Source organism: Copadichromis virginalis, linkage group LG1, assembly GCF_057382275.1.
Source record: "Copadichromis virginalis isolate Kocher_CV1m ecotype Utaka linkage group LG1, C_Virginalis_male_GT1.1, whole genome shotgun sequence".
NCBI lineage: Eukaryota > Metazoa > Chordata > Actinopteri > Cichliformes > Cichlidae > Copadichromis > Copadichromis virginalis.
This window is the reverse complement of record NC_140618.1, coordinates 23,619,412-23,636,293: the sequence shown is the minus strand read 5'-3', so window position 1 is coordinate 23,636,293 and position 16,882 is coordinate 23,619,412. Positions and strand designations below refer to the sequence as shown.

General features: G+C 39.5%; 1 protein-coding gene and 1 long non-coding RNA gene across 5 annotated transcripts in view; one reads left to right on the top strand and one right to left on the bottom strand.

Annotated features, from left to right (window-relative positions):
• mettl15 (methyltransferase 15, mitochondrial 12S rRNA N4-cytidine) overlaps positions 1-16,882 on the top strand; it is a 63,584-nt gene that overhangs the window by 6,590 nt on the left and 40,112 nt on the right. The window lies entirely within an intron of this gene.
• On the bottom strand, positions 10,317-11,580 carry LOC146718771 (uncharacterized). Its single transcript, XR_014918913.1, has 2 exons — positions 11,194-11,580; positions 10,317-11,115 (listed from the first exon to the last, which is right to left on the bottom strand). It is a non-coding gene; the product is annotated as an uncharacterized LOC146718771 (long non-coding RNA).

Sequence of the window (16,882 nt, the reverse complement as noted above, 5' to 3'; positions counted from 1 at the left end):
CACTTGCGCAGGCTATCTGTTTGCGTAGGGGCCCTCCTCTAGAATAGATTAATGAGCCATCAGCTGAGAGTCCAGGAGAAAAACCCTGAGCTGCTGTAGGAGGAGAAACGAGCTGCCTACTCTTAGATGTCAGCCTCAACACACTCCCCCTTGTGGAATTAACGAGGCCATGTTAACCTTGCCTCAATATCAGTCCTTCAGCAATCAATTAAATATTGAGCACCATTTCACAACAAAATAACTCTAAATCGCATAACATTATTCTTTTGTCATCTATAGCAAGGGTCAAATATCAAACTGTATCAAACGTGTTGGGATTTAGGTGGTGGTGGGTTTAGGTTAACACAATTATCATCCTATTGACAGTTTCTGTTCAGCTGTAACATGGCTGTAGTACTAATACTCCTACAACTTTACAAATCCAAGGCAGCAGCAATAAGTAAAAATAATCAATATAAAAACTTTGATTAAGTGTCCCAAAGAAGTGCATTAAGCCATTCTGGGTAACTGTAAAGAAGAGCAGAGAGCAGGTGGCCACCGATGTGGTGCTTGCGATCCATAAATAGCGCAGATTAGGCTAGACTCATGACGACAATAGAAATGTAGCACAAAAATACAACAAAACAGGCAAACCACAGGTGTTGTGGCTGTTAAGTTGCTGAATCGTTGCAGACTTTGTTGAGTGCTGCGTTTTTCACTTTGTTATTTGGGTTATTGAGCTTGCTAGAATTCGGACACATGAAGAGGCAATCCTTTCTGGGAAAGGTGACCACAAAACACTGCCAGCTGTTTCTTATGAATGGTAAAATGGTAAATGGCCTTTATTTGTATAGTGCTTTTACTAGTCCCTAAGGACCCCAAAGCGCTTTACACATCCAGTCATCCACCCATTCACACACACATTCACACACTGGTGATGGCAGCTACATTGTATCCACAGCGCTTTACACATCCAGTCATCCACCCATTCACACACACATTCACACACTGGTGATGGCAGCTACATTGTATCCACAATGTAAGTGAATGTGTTTTAGAGCATCCCTTGGATGCTAAGTCAGATCGCAATCTGAATTTGGATCCTGGGCTCTTTGTCGAGTTCTTTAAATCAAGTCCTGTGCAGTTTTTGCGGTATGCTTGGGGGAGGGGGCGTTCCCATCAGGGAGTGGCATGATTGTATGTGCCCAAACAAACATCTGCAAAAATGCAAGGACTCTTATAATGATAAACACTATTAATACACCTCACCTGTTAGTAGTTTTTTAATTATCTGTGGCTGATCTGTATATACTTTATTGTAGTTTAAGGTAATGATAGATCACAATCCTTTTTTTTTTTACTAGGTACTGAGTGTACCAGCTTAGAAAGAAGGGCATAGTTGAGGCTAATATGATCTTGTCTCGCTAAATTAGTTTAAAGTCTTGCAGATGAATTCTGGACCTCCTTAGGGAAAAAGAGAAATCCCCATGTGGACAAATCCACAGTACAGAGAGTACAGTTTACTTTAAAACTAATATGAAATCTCTCTTTCGATTTCTTTTTTAAATATATCCAGTATATCCAGTCCATTGTCAAGGTGAACTGCTGTTGTCAACACAAGCATACAAGCAAGGGGTAATATGATCTTGTTAAAACCATTGAAGTTGCTGTTGCAGTCAACATAAATATGAAGTACACCAAGTCAGACAAGTTAGACGGTGAAAATGTTGTTTTTTTTTTTTAAATTTTGTTTTGTTTTTGTAACTAGCCTTAGAACACAGTTGGGACATGCAAAACATATTATTAAAGGTTCATTAATTTTATAAAAGACTTTGACTAGTAGTTAGCTCAAGACATTGCTTGACTTTAGTCAGAAGTTCATTTTATCAGTATCCCTGCAGTTTAGTCTTTTTTTTTTTTTTTTTTTTAGCTTATCACTTTCTATAGTTGGGTGTGTATTAATCTGCGAGCACTTGTGCCCATTTAGTCATTCATTTAAAAACAACATCAACAAAGTCAGCTTACCATTTTATCTGTACTTAATTTGCTGCCACAGTGTCTTCTGGGTCATGCTGGTGTTCTTTTTTCTTTTTTTTCTCCTTTACACTCCTTTTTTGGAAGCACTGAGTAGTGAAAGACGAGGCTGGTAAATAATTGATCCTCGTAATTAAACACTCCAGCCAGGGATGCTGGGGCTGATTGACGGCCAGATATTAGGCCCTTGTCTCGTAAGGTTGCAAGTTTAGTCTGAGGTTATCAGTGGCCAGAAAGTCTTTCTCCCTCCCTGCCTCATTACTTTCATGAGTAGAACATTTCATAGTGGAGTGGTGGGTGGGGGTGTGGTGTGAAGACAGTCTGGGACTTCATTAGCCAAATGGGGTGCCTCAGTCTACAGAGCGCCAAATCGTTCAGCCTTGCTGAGCAGACAACCCCTTTGTGGGTGCCGCACCGCACTGTCCTGTAGACATGTTTTCGTCCTTTCATCTTACACATTCTTCAGCCGCCAGTTCACTTTAACAACAATAAACAAACAAATAAAGAAGACTCTTTAGTGTGCCTCGCTGTTACAGCTTAACTAATGAAACCTTCCCCCTCCCAACTTCCAAAATCTAAGTGCTCTTTTTTTTTTCCAGTTTTGCTGCATCGCTTACAAAACTATCTTACAGTTTTTGGCACACTATGCTCCTGAATCTGAACACTCCCTTCGAAGTGAAAATTTTCCTAGTTGTTGGACCTTATTATTATTTGACTGGCTTTACCACGGTAAGACAATTTAAACTGCGCGTGTGCATGTATGTGTGGATACAAGTGGGTGAAGGGAAAGGGGAGAGGCAGAAGGTGTGTGAGAGAAATCTTCCAACAACTCACGCACACGTAACATCGCAGAACAGCAGCATAAATCGGAGGGGAGTGCTCTGCTACAACATCAATTCCTGAGTTGTATTTGCATATAGTTTTAATAACAATTATTGACACTGTATAACTCACACGAATCAAATGTTGTTAAACTTGGCAAAAATACACTGGAAACTCTCCTTCATGTCGAATTGAAGCTATTATAGCAGGTTTTATTGCAATATTTACATTTGTTCCTGGTGTGTGAGTGTGGGTATGCAAATCAGATACATGCCCTGTGGACAGCTGGATTGAGATGACTCATTCCTGCAACACATCTTCATATGGTGTTTGTGTGAGGTCCAAGTACATTATCTGAATGGTCTTTCTTTTAAATATGTTCAGCATGAATCTATAATCTATTATTATAGCTTGCCTTTGGTTAGCTCATTTATCTTTTCTTTGTTGACTGTGATTTTTTTTTTTTTGAATCTGTCTTAAATGAAGTTGTTCCCGTCGTTTTTATTTTGTAAGGGCTTCAAAATGTGCAGACATAATTCCTGTAATTTGGACAAACTATTTTGAACCCTAAATGGGGTAATTCTACTCTTCACCTGAAAGCTGATAGTTAAGACAGTAGTTGTAGAATCCCCTCTGTTAGTATTATTAGCCTAGGTCATGTGGCCTATTCAAACTGAGGATGATTTAAATCAGCTTTCTTTGTGTACTCCTTTACTGATCTTCCTCTGCATGTGTTCCTGCATTTAAATGAGCTTTATTAAACTACTGTTGTGCCTTTTCTGATAAAAGTCAGTTGCAGTGACCTTATCTGTGTAACTAACATTATCTATATTCCCACAGCATCCAGATGAAGTGCTGTTGTTCTCAGCTGGAGTGCTCCTACTCCTCGCAAACCCTGTTCCCTGACTAATTTGGCAGGGAAGACCATGTCCGCTCGACACTACATGACACTACAGACCTAAACCAGTAGCAGAGGTTTCCCACTTATGCTCACACAACTTCCCCGCCACATCTACCTCCACAGTTTTAAAAATACCTACTTAATGAACACAACAGCGAGCACATTTCAAATATTTGTAGGAAGGCATTTCTGAGGACTACTGCATCAGTTCGAACATCAAGTCCCACAAGTCTCGCCCTGTCCTCTTGACATTGGGCAACTTCTAAATTTAATGCTTTAGAGGCCAGTTATGCTTTCCCCTCACCTTTTGCTGATGTGTACCCGAAGGAAATGTATTTACACTGGCACCACACCCAGTTGTAGTGAATCGCAGCATCCCTATATTAGAGATGGACCGATCCGATATTACGTATCGGTATCGGTCCGATACTGACGTAAATTACTGGATCGGATATCGGAGAGAAATAAAAAATGTAATCCGATCCATTAAATATCAAAAAAGCACCTCACAAAACTTGCGACATGGCGTAACTCTGCTCATAACCGTAGCACGTCGCAGCAGTATGCGTCACGTGATAGAGCGGCTGTGTGTATTTGTAGCCTCGCTAGCAAACCGGCATTTCATCTCCGATGAAGTTATCCCAGAGAGAAGTAAAGCAAGTGTGTAAGTTCATCTCTGAATGTTTGTAAAGCATTCCCGCGTTAAGCTTAACAACCGATATATGGAGTGACTGCCTCTTCTCTCTCCCTCCCTCTCCTGCTGCTACTTCAATCGTGAAACTGCTTAATGATCAGCTGATCGACTTTTCTGTCGCGAGTCCATCTCTCTTGTTTGTTTATTGCCCTATTTGCGCCGGAAAGAGGAAACCAGCGGCTGAACAACAGCAGCAAGTTTAACCTTGATAATCTGTTGTTAGAATTTATTTAATATTACTTTCTACACCAGGATCCTTTTCTACGTAGCTGATGCTGGTAACTGTGCAGGGGTGGATCTAGCAAAGTTTAGCCAGGGGGGCCGATAGGGCATGAACAGGGAAAAGGGGGCACAAAGACATACTTTTCTTTCTTATTCTCATTTAAAATGTCTCGCTTTTAATAAATAATTATCCGAATCTTACACCCAAAGTTTTAATCTGATGTAAAATGTATAGAAGTCCATTACTGTATATAGTAACTGTTAAGTCTAATATACCCTAGTAAGCTATAGTACTTTTTCCTTTGGGAAGATACCATCTGTGCAGTCTGCAATTCTGTTGAATTGCAGACAAGAAAGATGTTGAATCTATTTAATTATTATTCAAAATAAATTGATTTCTGTGCATTTTTTTCACACTGCATCAAATTAAAGTTGATTACGTCAATTAAGCATCATGAGGTGGAGGGTGGTTCCCTATTTTTTTTAATTTATTTTTTTTGCTGGGAGTTTTAGAACCCTATTAGTTAGGGTGCTTACTCTTTAAAATACCAGAATAGGGAGGATGGAGTAGGTTTAAGTTTATTAGATTGATCAGTTTTGCTGAACTATGAAATATTTTGGGTGCAGTGTATTTTTTGCATACAGGTATAACAGAATAGCTTTAGTGTTTTTTGATTTTTTTTTTTAACTTGAGTGTGAACTTAGTTAGTTTTATTGATTAAAAAACACACTATATCGGATTAATATCGGTATCGGCAGATATCCAAATTTATGATATTGGTATCGGACATAAAAAAGTGGTATCGTGCCATCTCTACCCTATATCAGCAGCAGCATACACGTACCCTCTGGGCAGCTTATGGTTTGTGATGCTGACCACTACCCCCCAAAAGACTTACATGCCTCAGATTTAAAGCATCCATCCATTTTCTTAACTGCTTGTCCAGTTCAGGGTTGCGGGGGTGCTGGATCGTATCCCAGCTGTCACAGAACCAAAGGTGGGATACACCCTGGACTAACTTTGGGAGAAGAAACTCCATACACGCCCCAGTCAGCCAGTGGATTTGAACTCAGGACTTTCTTACTGTGCTAACCACTGCGCCACTGTTCTACCTTCTCTTTCTTTTCTTTTTACCTTGTTATTTCTTCACTAACCCAATGAGGTGGGGACAGGAACCCCAGTCTGCTTCTAGCTTTTGGTGTCACCCACTGGGCACATCACGCTCTGCGGAAAGGTGGGGAGTTTGACTGCAGCAGTACACCTGTCAAACTGTAATGCATGCATTATAAGGCAAGCTCAGGGAGGACAGTAACCTCCCATGGGGCAGAAGGGCAAAAGCTCACCCAGAACTTTGGCCATTTATATCCATATGCTTAGACAGTTTGACCGTATAGACAGCAAAATAATTAAAATTTGTCAGGCGTGAAGTGTTATTACCATGATAGAGTGGTTTCAGATATCTGATTTGGATGAATCTGTAAAACAGTCACTAAAAATCGCCACAGAATAACCAGAAATGGAGATGAGATCAATACAGCAACATGTTATTGAGCATATTCATCCAGTTCACAAGACTAAGGTCGGAATGAGCCGGCATGTTGTTGAGCGTGTTGTTGCTACTTATTCGTTTAGGCTTAATGCACCATCCCAAACAGAATAATGGTGAATTGATAATGAATTAATACAGATTGTCCAGTCACATGTGTTGTCACTTTTTCAGGGTAATGCATTGAAATGTGTTGTCACTTTTTCAGGGTAATGCATTGAAATGTGTTGTCACTTTTTAATAAGCACGGAAGGTACCAAACATTGGTGGACAGATTATAGTAGCAGTCGTGGAACAGCCCAGGGCAACTTTATCAAAAATCTGTGTGTTGCACTATGAAGCTTCCTTCTAAAGCTTTCCATCAAGCTACCTCCACTGCCCTCCTCCACCCTATTACCTAGTTCCTTTTATTTCATACATTGTCAACCCAGTCTTGAAACTACAGTAAGCATCTTCATAAACGCCTCTAGATGTCTTTTCCCTATTACCAAGCCTGCCACCATGTAGCCTTCATTTAGCTCAATTCTTCCTTGCACTCCCTAATGGACTTGGCCCTGTTCTTCTTTTGTCTTCCTTTAGTGCTAGGAAATTCACCTTCAGGAGAGATAGCCATCTTTCGTGATGCTTCTTTACATTTTGTGAATATAGTTAAGATGATTTCACCCCCTCGTTTCAGTTCCACTCGTGTTTACTCTTGGGCTTTATGCAGTTTGCATTGTTTCCTTAGCACACTGCATTGACGGTGGTGTCACACTTAAGAAAAATCTTTCAGAGCAGGCACCAATGAAGCACATAATCATTTTGAATAGATCCAGGGCATCAGATTTGACCTTATTTCGCATTTCCTTTCAAAACACAGATTTACAGTTTCTGTTTTTTATAGGGTTTTTTGTATTTACCATCCAGCAGAAGTTAGCAGTCTGTTCTTTGTATTTTAAATCAGACTGATATATAGTCTACAAATATTAAGGGCCAATACTGGCCTATCACATATACTGTAAATATATCAGCTTTAGCAGATAGCTTCGTTGCTATTATTAAAATTTAATCAGAAAAAGATGTTTGGAATGGTAAATGGTAAATGGCCTGCATTTGTATAGCGCTTTTCTAGTCCATAGGACCCCAAAGCGCTTTACACTACATTCAGTCATTCACCCATTCACACACACATTCACACACTGGCGATGGCAAGCTACATTGTAGCCACAGCTGCCCTGGGGCGCACTGACAGAGGCGAGGCTGCCGGATACAGGCGCCACCGGGCCCTCTGACCGGAATGTTTGTGCATGTGTGTTTGTATATCTTAGAAGACATTTTACTGCTTAACAATCAGTGTTTATGGGCAGCATTCCCCAGAATCTAGGAGAATGACCTCTAAAGAAGCTTGTCAGAGTAGGATTGAAAACTGTTTCCATTTTCAGTTGAGTTGATTCTGACAAGAAAAAGAAGACATCTTTTTTTTCAGCTCAGACTGCCAGTGTTTAGTCTCAGTGACACATGTACAGATAGACTGACACACAAGGCGAGCACACTCAAAGGGAGGCGTGTTTCTGTCGATACTTTAGACCAGGGTTTGCCCCTCCTCTTCAGCCCACACTCAGTGATGATTTATATTACTTGTCATGGTTATCTTTCCACAACCTATTTATAGATGTTGTAGGTACCTAAATTTAGCCATAACATTGGCACTGTCTATTGCCATGGCTTTTTAGTTAATAATAGCCGATAATTTTTTGCTTACTCCAGTATCAATAACAGATTTGCTGCTGATACTAAAGGTACACAATACTCTGCTTTGTGATTTCTTGTCTAAAGTGCAGCACAATGGCAGTATCTTACATATAGACTTGGTATAGCTGGTATATCTCATTCACAGATTCTTAGTACTGGAGAAGTCCAAACTGGTCTGATTTTTATGAAATTGGTTTACATATTTTTAGTATATGCAGGTAAGGATCTATAAGCTCATGCAATGATAGGATGTCTGTTCTCAATTCACAAGAACTGCTATTGCAAGAGGATTGGTCTGATTGCAATGTTCACAAAATGGATGTAGCCCTCACCCATCTCTATATGAATACCATGATTAGGTTTATTTATTCCATTTTGTGCACAAAACCATTACAGTTACTATTTGGCGATCCTGATTTTGAAAACGGAGATTTTCCGTTTTCGTTTTAAAAAATAATCCCGTCCACACGTAAACGCAGAAATGAAGGAAAACGATGCTAGTAACATGCCAAAGCAGCAGGTGGCGATATATTCCTAACCGTGTAGAAATGTTGGCCAATCAGAAGTCTAGAAGTCTCGGTGGGAAATAGTAAACAAGGATGGGGCATAGAAGCAGAACTGAGTCGTATGTGTGGAGGGACAGTAACTGTGTGTGTATATGTAAGCATTTAAACACTGCAGAGAGTACAATTAACAGTAACAGTATTGTAGAAATTCATTTCACCGAAACAATAATGTGGCGCAGTGTGACGTCAAAAAATGCGCACACCTTTGACGCTGCGTTTTCTCCGTTTTTCTCGTCCACACGTAAATGCAAAAACGCCGTTTTCAAAAATATCCACCCTGGACGGAGTTTTTAAAAATCTCAGTTTTCAGTGACCGAAAACGCCGTTTACGTGTGGACGAAAGGTGCAAACGCATAGAAAAATCTGCGTTTTCAAAAATACCCGGGTACATGTGGACGTAGCCTAAATGTCTCCTGCATCACTGAGAGTGAATTCTCAATGCATTTGTGTTTTTGAATCACATTTTGTTTAAGCTGTGTATTGGATCAAGGCTCAATTTTCAATCTGTTGTGATGACACCTATGTGTAAATACTAGGGGTGCAACAATACACAAAATTCACGGTTCGGTTCGGTTCGGTTCGATACTTTGGTGTCACGGTTCGATATTTTTTCGATACAAAAAAAATGTTCATGCCTTTTTAATTTGTCATTTATTAAAATTATAAATATATATTTTTACTCAAAAGTACAGTTTTTAAATTTAATGTTGCTGAAACAACAAAGTAATAAAAAAAAAAATATATATATATATGATTGAGGAATCACTCATCTTTGGAAAAGAGAGTTTATTACAGAGAAATGTCTCTTTCCAAAATAAAAGCTATACTATACGCTTCTTCTGGGGTATATTCTCAGCAGCATATTAAACATATCAGGTCCCCATAAGGAGACTCATGTGCTAACGGCTGTCTAAATGACTCGGGTAAAGTTTGTAGCATGCGTGCTTGTTGTTTTTGTCTGCTTCCACTTGTCTTTGCACTAGGATGATGTCGGTGTAAATGTGCAGTCATATTCGTTTTGTTCCCACTAGTGCTGTCAGCGTTAATCTCGTTGAAATGACGTTAACGCCACAACACGGCAAATCGCCGTTAACAAGCTATCGCGGATCGCCCCGTGCATGGGGCTGGACGGCCAACACGTTAACGGGCTAACTGCACTAACACACTAGTTCCCACCAATGTAATTGAGCATTGCGTGGCACATCCAACATACTGTTTTACTTTAGTCCATGACGCGCTTACCTTCAGGGTCATACGTCACATGAAAACCAAAATAATTCCAAACGCCACATCTGATTGAGGGTGGGGGAGGTTCAATTTGCCATGTTGCAAGGAGAGCTTAACTTCTGTCTCGCTAGCTTGCCCTGCGCTCAGTGAATCTGCGTTTGACTACTCCGCCTAGGCTGCACTGTCGAGCGGAGATCCACTGAGCGCTCAACACAGACAGCATCATCAGAAGGAAAGTTGATAAAATAAATTACAAATTTTGTATTGTTCGATACATATGCGTACCGAACCGAAAGCACTGTATCGAACGGTTCAATATCGATATGAGTATCGTTGCATCCCTAGTGAATACACATGCTAAATTCTGATTTTTATGAGCACAGGGAAATGTTCGTCATCAGCAGATAGATATGGGTATAACTAGGGATGGGTATTGATAAGATTTTAACGATTCCGATTCCATTTTCGATTCTGTTTAACGATTCGATTCTTTATCGATTCTCTTATCGATTCTTTTTTTTTTTTAAGAAAAGGAGAACACTAAGGTCGATTAGCTCAGAGCTTTGTTTTATATCTTCTCTTTGAACAAGATAGAAATTTAGGAGTAACATGGCCTTACAAACCCAACAGTGAGATCTTGAGAGATCCAGCCTACGGCTCTTCAATGGGGTGTCACAGGGTCCCCAGGGAAAAAAAAATTGTAAATGTAAAATAATAAAATAAATATTCTTGTGAGACATATCACATATTGACGGGGTCGGGTTATGTTAAAAAGTATAAATTGTTATACTTTGTTCATTGGTTCAAAGGTACCCCACACTTCTTTTTTTGTTTGCTTGTTTGTTCTGGTGTATTTTTCATTTGAACTGTTACTCTGCCAGAGTACTCATATTTACAAGATGGCATTGAACGCCCCATTGGTGTATCAGGAAAACTATTTTGTACGTATGTTCCTTGAAGGGGATTGAAGTCGTTCTTTTTTCCACCGCAGCGAAGGGCTAGGAGTAGGAGAGGAGCTGCTGTATGTTTTTGTTATCGAATCGATCTGATTGTGAAATAAAGCATATGCAGTGAGAAAGCAACTCCAGGAGTCATCCCTGCCTTAAAGCTGCAACATTCTTCTGTAGCAATAACAAAGTATAACATAAATTGTTCTGTGGCAATTACACAAGAATATCCAGTAATGTCCCTGCCTACAATTAAACACATTCACTTACCAAAAATCGGGGGCATCTGCTGTGGCAAATGGGTGCAAGCCTTTGACCACAAACTTAGACACTGCTCGGTGACATTAGTCTATCCTGGCCTGAAAGGAGACGCTACCGGTAGACTGCAGCGAGAACTGCCAGCGAGCGCCAGCCAGACTCTGTCTGTCTCTCTCATCATGGTCACCTACATGTACAGTAATGGCAGGTCTTGTAATAAGGCAGATTGCGCTAACATAATATGCACTGTTAGTTGATTATTTACCTGCCGCATTAACGGGAGAGGACGTGCAAACGTTAGCGCTGCTGCTGGGTTGAGAGTCACGAGTCCGGAGCAGAATTAAAAACGCGTGTCATCGCGTGTTTTGTGAGCAAATGCTTTTGCATATTCGTAGTGTTTCCTCCCTTAAATGAAATATCTACTTTGCAAGTTGCCCTGTTGTCATCGGTTCTCATAAAGTATAATCAAACTTTTGAGCGTTTGAGCCGCTTAGGCGCCATGTTTCCTGCCAGGTAAATGACGCTCCGCAACGTGGTGACGTCATTCGGGGCGACTGGAATCGATAAGGGAATCGTTTGCAAAAATGGCAAACGATTCCAAGGAATTGAAACAGTGGGAACCGGTTCTCAACAAGAACCGGTTTTCGATACCCATCCCTAGGTATAACTTATCTCCAGGATTTCTGAAGGTCTTTCAGAGTTTTTCGTTGGCTACCTTTTCACTCTTTCTGTTTTATCATTTTCAGAGGAGTGTTTTTTTTGTTGTTGTTGTTGTTGTTGTTGTTGTTTTTTGTTAAGCCACTTAACACTAACCTGTGAATCATTCAAGCATAGAAAACGTGCCTAACTCAAGTGATGAATCAATGTTGTGTCTACGCATAACAGACAACTTAGCAAAACAGTTTTAATTTGTGTCTTTAGGCACTTTCTTGCTGGTGACCTGTCTCAAAAAACAAAACAAAGAACAACAAAACCAAATGAAAAAACCCAATTTGTTCCCATTTCCTTATTTGAATCAAGGAAAAATGCCAAATACATCAGTTTGAAAGGCTTAAAATGTAGTATTTTTACACCTACATGATGATTCCCAAAGAGCTATTAGCTGAAAACCTGCCATATCTCAGCGTGTTGTGCAGTGTGTCCTTTAAAAAATGAAAAAAGTGGACAAGTAGAGGACAAACAAAGAAGTGGTAGACCTAAAAAACTACCTACAGCAGATGAAGAGTATCTGAAACTCATGATCTTAAGAAGCAGGAAAAAATCTGGAAAAGACCTAGCTGGACCTTCAAGTGATCCATCTGTAAAAGTAAAAGAGTAGCTGTAAGTCATTCCTAAAGCCTCCCCAGAGCCTGGACCTCATTACTGAAGCTTTTTGGGATCAAATTGAGAGAGAATTGAACAAAAGGCAGCCGACATCCAAAGATCTCAAACTTTCAAACAAACATTATATTTTCCTAGCGAAATATAAAGAAGTGAGAGGTGGCTCAAGAGTTTTGCACACTCATAAAATAAATGAATAGCAACAAAATTTGTTGATAAAACTGTGTAATTATATAGAGATATAGCCCTCTTGGATATTTAGATAACAGCTGAGTTGTGACAATGTGTTTTACACATTACAACCCTCTTGCCCCTCTTTTTTTCAACCCAAAACTGACCTGCCAGACTGTGAGAAGCTTTAATTTAATTATTATGAACACTCTCTCCCATAGCTACATGGCACCGAAGTAAGGCCATAGTCTGTGTAGACTGTAAGCCTGTTTTGTATGGAGCCTCTCTGCTAAGTGTGTAGAAGAATAAGTAGTTGGCTAGAGAATTAACAGTTTCTGTTAACTTAACTAATAGAAACACATCTCCTTATGTATGATTTTGCACTGTTTTACTGAAGTAATTTTTTAAACACTAGCTTGAGCTTGTTATGTTCAGTTTTGACCCACAATGTTGTTCTCACTAATTTGCATAAGACCTGCCATAAATTTAATGTAAAAATGAATCTTACCAGCTGAGAAAATGTTGCTCAGTAAATCTCCAACCTGCAGGGAAAAAAAACCAAAAAACAGACAGTTTGGCTGGGGGTGAGGTGGGGGGTGGAGAGTGATGACTCATGCACGCAGTAGAGGTCCCTCCCTTTCCACTTTTTTCAGTGTCCAATCATTTTTTTCACAGCTGTCACTCACTGCCTCCAAATCAAATCCTCACAATGCCTTATGTACTTTATTTGCAAGGTCTAGAACATTTGAGGTAAGAAACAATGCAGCTCACATCATTTTATTACACAGATTGTAGCATGATAATATGATTGTTCTGAAATACACGTAATAGTCCTGTGAATCCTGGACATGTTGTTTATGTTGTGCCAACAAAATTTGACTCAAAAATCCATAAATAAATTTCCTTGTGCTTCAGGATGAAAGTTTAAATTGCTACTTCATAAACATAGACATGTTTATATAAAACTATGTTTTGATTTGAAAAACACTGGGAAAAAAGCTATATTAATTTGCCATTTTTAAAATTTAATTGCTTTCAGATTACTTCTTCAAAACATAAGCAGCATATAACCCAACAGAGAGACTAATCGCTGCACCGGGTTGCCCACGTACAGTAAATATTGAGTTATTGTCTCATAGTTTGAGAGAAGATACAAGTGTCTGCTATCCCCATTTCTCCAGAGAGCTACCCAGCACAACTGTAGTGTAAGAGCCAGTCTCGGGACTCCTTGAAGTGAGCGGATGCTTGACATGGGCTTTATGAGCTTTATGTAGAGGAGGACAGGGACTGGGGGTTTTCCTCTTTGCAGTCAAGTTTTTATTGAACATTTTAACAAATGTACATACAGAACAAAGGCAGACTCTGCATGAATTATGTGAAAGTAATAGTGAGGGGGAAAGAAGACCAAATAAAGTGGGAAGATTAAGAGATTGTGACAGGTTTTGGGAATGTTATGGTGTTTGACGAGGTGGGTAGAGTACTACAAGAACCTCCATAAATCGGCAGCTGTACACGAAGCTTTAAAACTACTCTAGTTAAAACCATTAATCCCAAAAGATGAGATCCAAAAAAGAAGCAACGTGATGTCAAAGTGACTGTGACCCTAAATAGTCGCGCTTAATCCCAGCTCTGCGCTCATGGCCTGCTGCAGTGCAGTTTTGGGTGATAACACCATCGGGTAATTAGGATTCTGCACACTGTTTCCAAATACATCCTCAGCCTCTCGGAGCCCTGCCTTCTATAAATGTACTAAATTATGCTTTCTTGACAGCAATTTTTGCCACCTGTTTAGTTTACCTGAACTAGGGGACGTTCCTGGTGGTCCCAGGATCAGCACCTTGGACAGCGATCATGACAAAGTTATGAAGACAATGTAAAATAAAATTTAAAAAAAATTATATCCACATGGTTAGGAAGCACAAAGATCAATTAATACTCCTGAACCTTTACCACAACTGATCAGAATATTATTTTATTATCATCATGGAACTCAAGACACATAAAATCATATGAACCCTGGTCCCATTATTGGAATCGTAACGGGAAAAAAATTAAAAGTCATATGAATTAAAAAATAAATGTTATTAAGTTAATGTTATTCAGTAATATGACAATAAATTTCTCAAATACTTAAGTGACACAGACCTGTCGTTGACCATCTGACAACCACCAGTTGCCAGGGAAAAGTGTGCATTCTCTGACCGGTTGTGAGTGGTTGTTGATGGTAGCTTGATGTCACAGTGAACATCTAGAGACCAGTCAGTGACCCCTCCTGGTAACTACCAGGCACTAGAGGAAGGTTTGTATTCCATGAACTGCTGGCGAGTGGTTGCTAGAGGTGGTCACTAGAATGAACTTGGTGACAAAGAGATAAATGCACCAAAAACCTTGTAATGGCTTTGTTCGCTATCAGGTTTCCACAGTCATTAGAGTCATTATAGAAGACATGAACTTGTCTGCAAACACTTGCCAACTGCTTGCCAAGTGGTACTGAAACTTGAGTGTGATACAAACCAGAAGGTGTGCCTTACCACTGCTACCAACACTTTTCAGAAAGTGCAAATTTTACTTTGAAGGTGAATGCTTTCCATTTCTGCCTTTCCAAAGGCAGAAATATTTGTGTTGTTAGTTTCTGTTGCACTTTTTCAAGTTTCACTACAGCTTGGAGAGTAAATGCCAAGTATTTGCCGAAAGTCAGCGTCTTCCTTGCCAATAACTGGTGACCACAGAAACATCGCAAGGTTTTCAGTGAAGGTATCCTCTTTGTGACCTGTTTCCCCTGGTGACATCAAGTAACTTATGTCAACCACTCACCAACTGGCTGGGAAGCACACATTTGCTGGGGGTCTAGGGCTTTGTGACTGAGACATACGTTATGTAGTGGTTTCTTCCAAAAAAAAAAACATGGTTTTGCTTGTGTCTTATAAAATCTAACAAATTATTCTTTTGTTTTGTTTTTGATTTTTTTTTTTGTTATACATTTGCAGGATGTTTGCAGGATGTTTGCAGGATGTTTCCAGGAGTTGCCCCTTTCTGTTTTTTTCCAAGAAGGTTCTGACAGTTTGTCAATTCTAATTTGATTTGTGACAATTTTATCTCCTTTTCAATTTTGTCCTGCAAACTTATTTTTTGACTGGCAAATTAGCCACATAATCATTTGGTGTGTTTAGCTTTGACTTTAATGATGATTGATCTGTTACAGTAAATGTAGAGATGGTTTATTTGGTGAAGGAAAGCTGCAGGGACACCCATAATTTTTGAGTACACTGCTGCCATGAACTAATTAAATTGTTAATTAAATGAAATATTCACTTTATTTAATTTTTATTACATATAGACTTTAAATTTTTTGAAGTCTTATATTGGATGGGAATTTTCTGTTCCTGGCAGTTGTGCTGTAGTTGATGGAAAATTTGAGATTATTGTGTGATTTTTCTCTTTACATGTCTAAAGAACTGCTGCTTCTGTTGGTTTGTAAACTTTGAAATTTGAGAGTATTATTGGTCTAGAGATTTTTTGCGAGGGCACTTTTCTAGAAGTACAGATCAGTGTTATTCTTCTTGACTTTATCAGCCCACCAGCTTCACTCTCCTCCTCGGAATGATTATCCCATTTTAAGTAAGCATACATTACTATTAGGAGGCAACTGGTCTATTGTTTACATCAGCTTCGTCTTTGTATTTGACTGCATTTTATTGTATATTACAGTGTGCAGTGTGTTGCTCTATGTGTCCAACTCAAAGATGTGAGTGTAAAAACTGCAAGAATAATGTTAAACTTAATAAATATATTGTATTCTGTGTTTATCAAAATATTTTATATTGATAAATATAGTGCATTTGGAAAGTATTCACAGTGCTTCAGTTGTTCCACATTTTGTCATGTTGCAAAGTTAATTAAATTCACGGCCTTTGCCATAAGAATTGTGCTCAGGTGCATGACAGGATTGTATCGAGGTACGGATATGGAGAAGAGTAGAGACATACTTTTGTAGATGGGAGTTTGGAAAGTTTGGATCCACCGGTTATCGTCCTAGATGTGGTTGCCTGGCCAATCTGAGCCATTGTGATAGAAGGGTCTTAGTCAGGGAGTCTGACAGAGCTCCGGTGTTGGTCATTGCAGAGAGGAGAACCTTCCAAAAGAACAACAATACTGTACTACTCCAGCAATCAGGCCTGTATGGTAGAGTGGCCAGATAGATGCCAGTGCTCAGTAAAAGGCAAGGCAAGCTATTCGAAGTACTTTAGAAGCGAAAGGAGACAAACGCATTAAAATGAGAAAACAGCACATGACGGCTTGGTTACCAAAACTCTCTGGTCTGATGAAACACAGAACTCTTTGGCCTGAATGTCAAGTGTCATGTCTTGAGGAAACCAGGCACCACTCATCACCTGTCCAATATCATTCCTACAGTGTAGCATGGTGGTGACAGCATCGTGCTGTGGGTTTTTTGGCAACAGAAA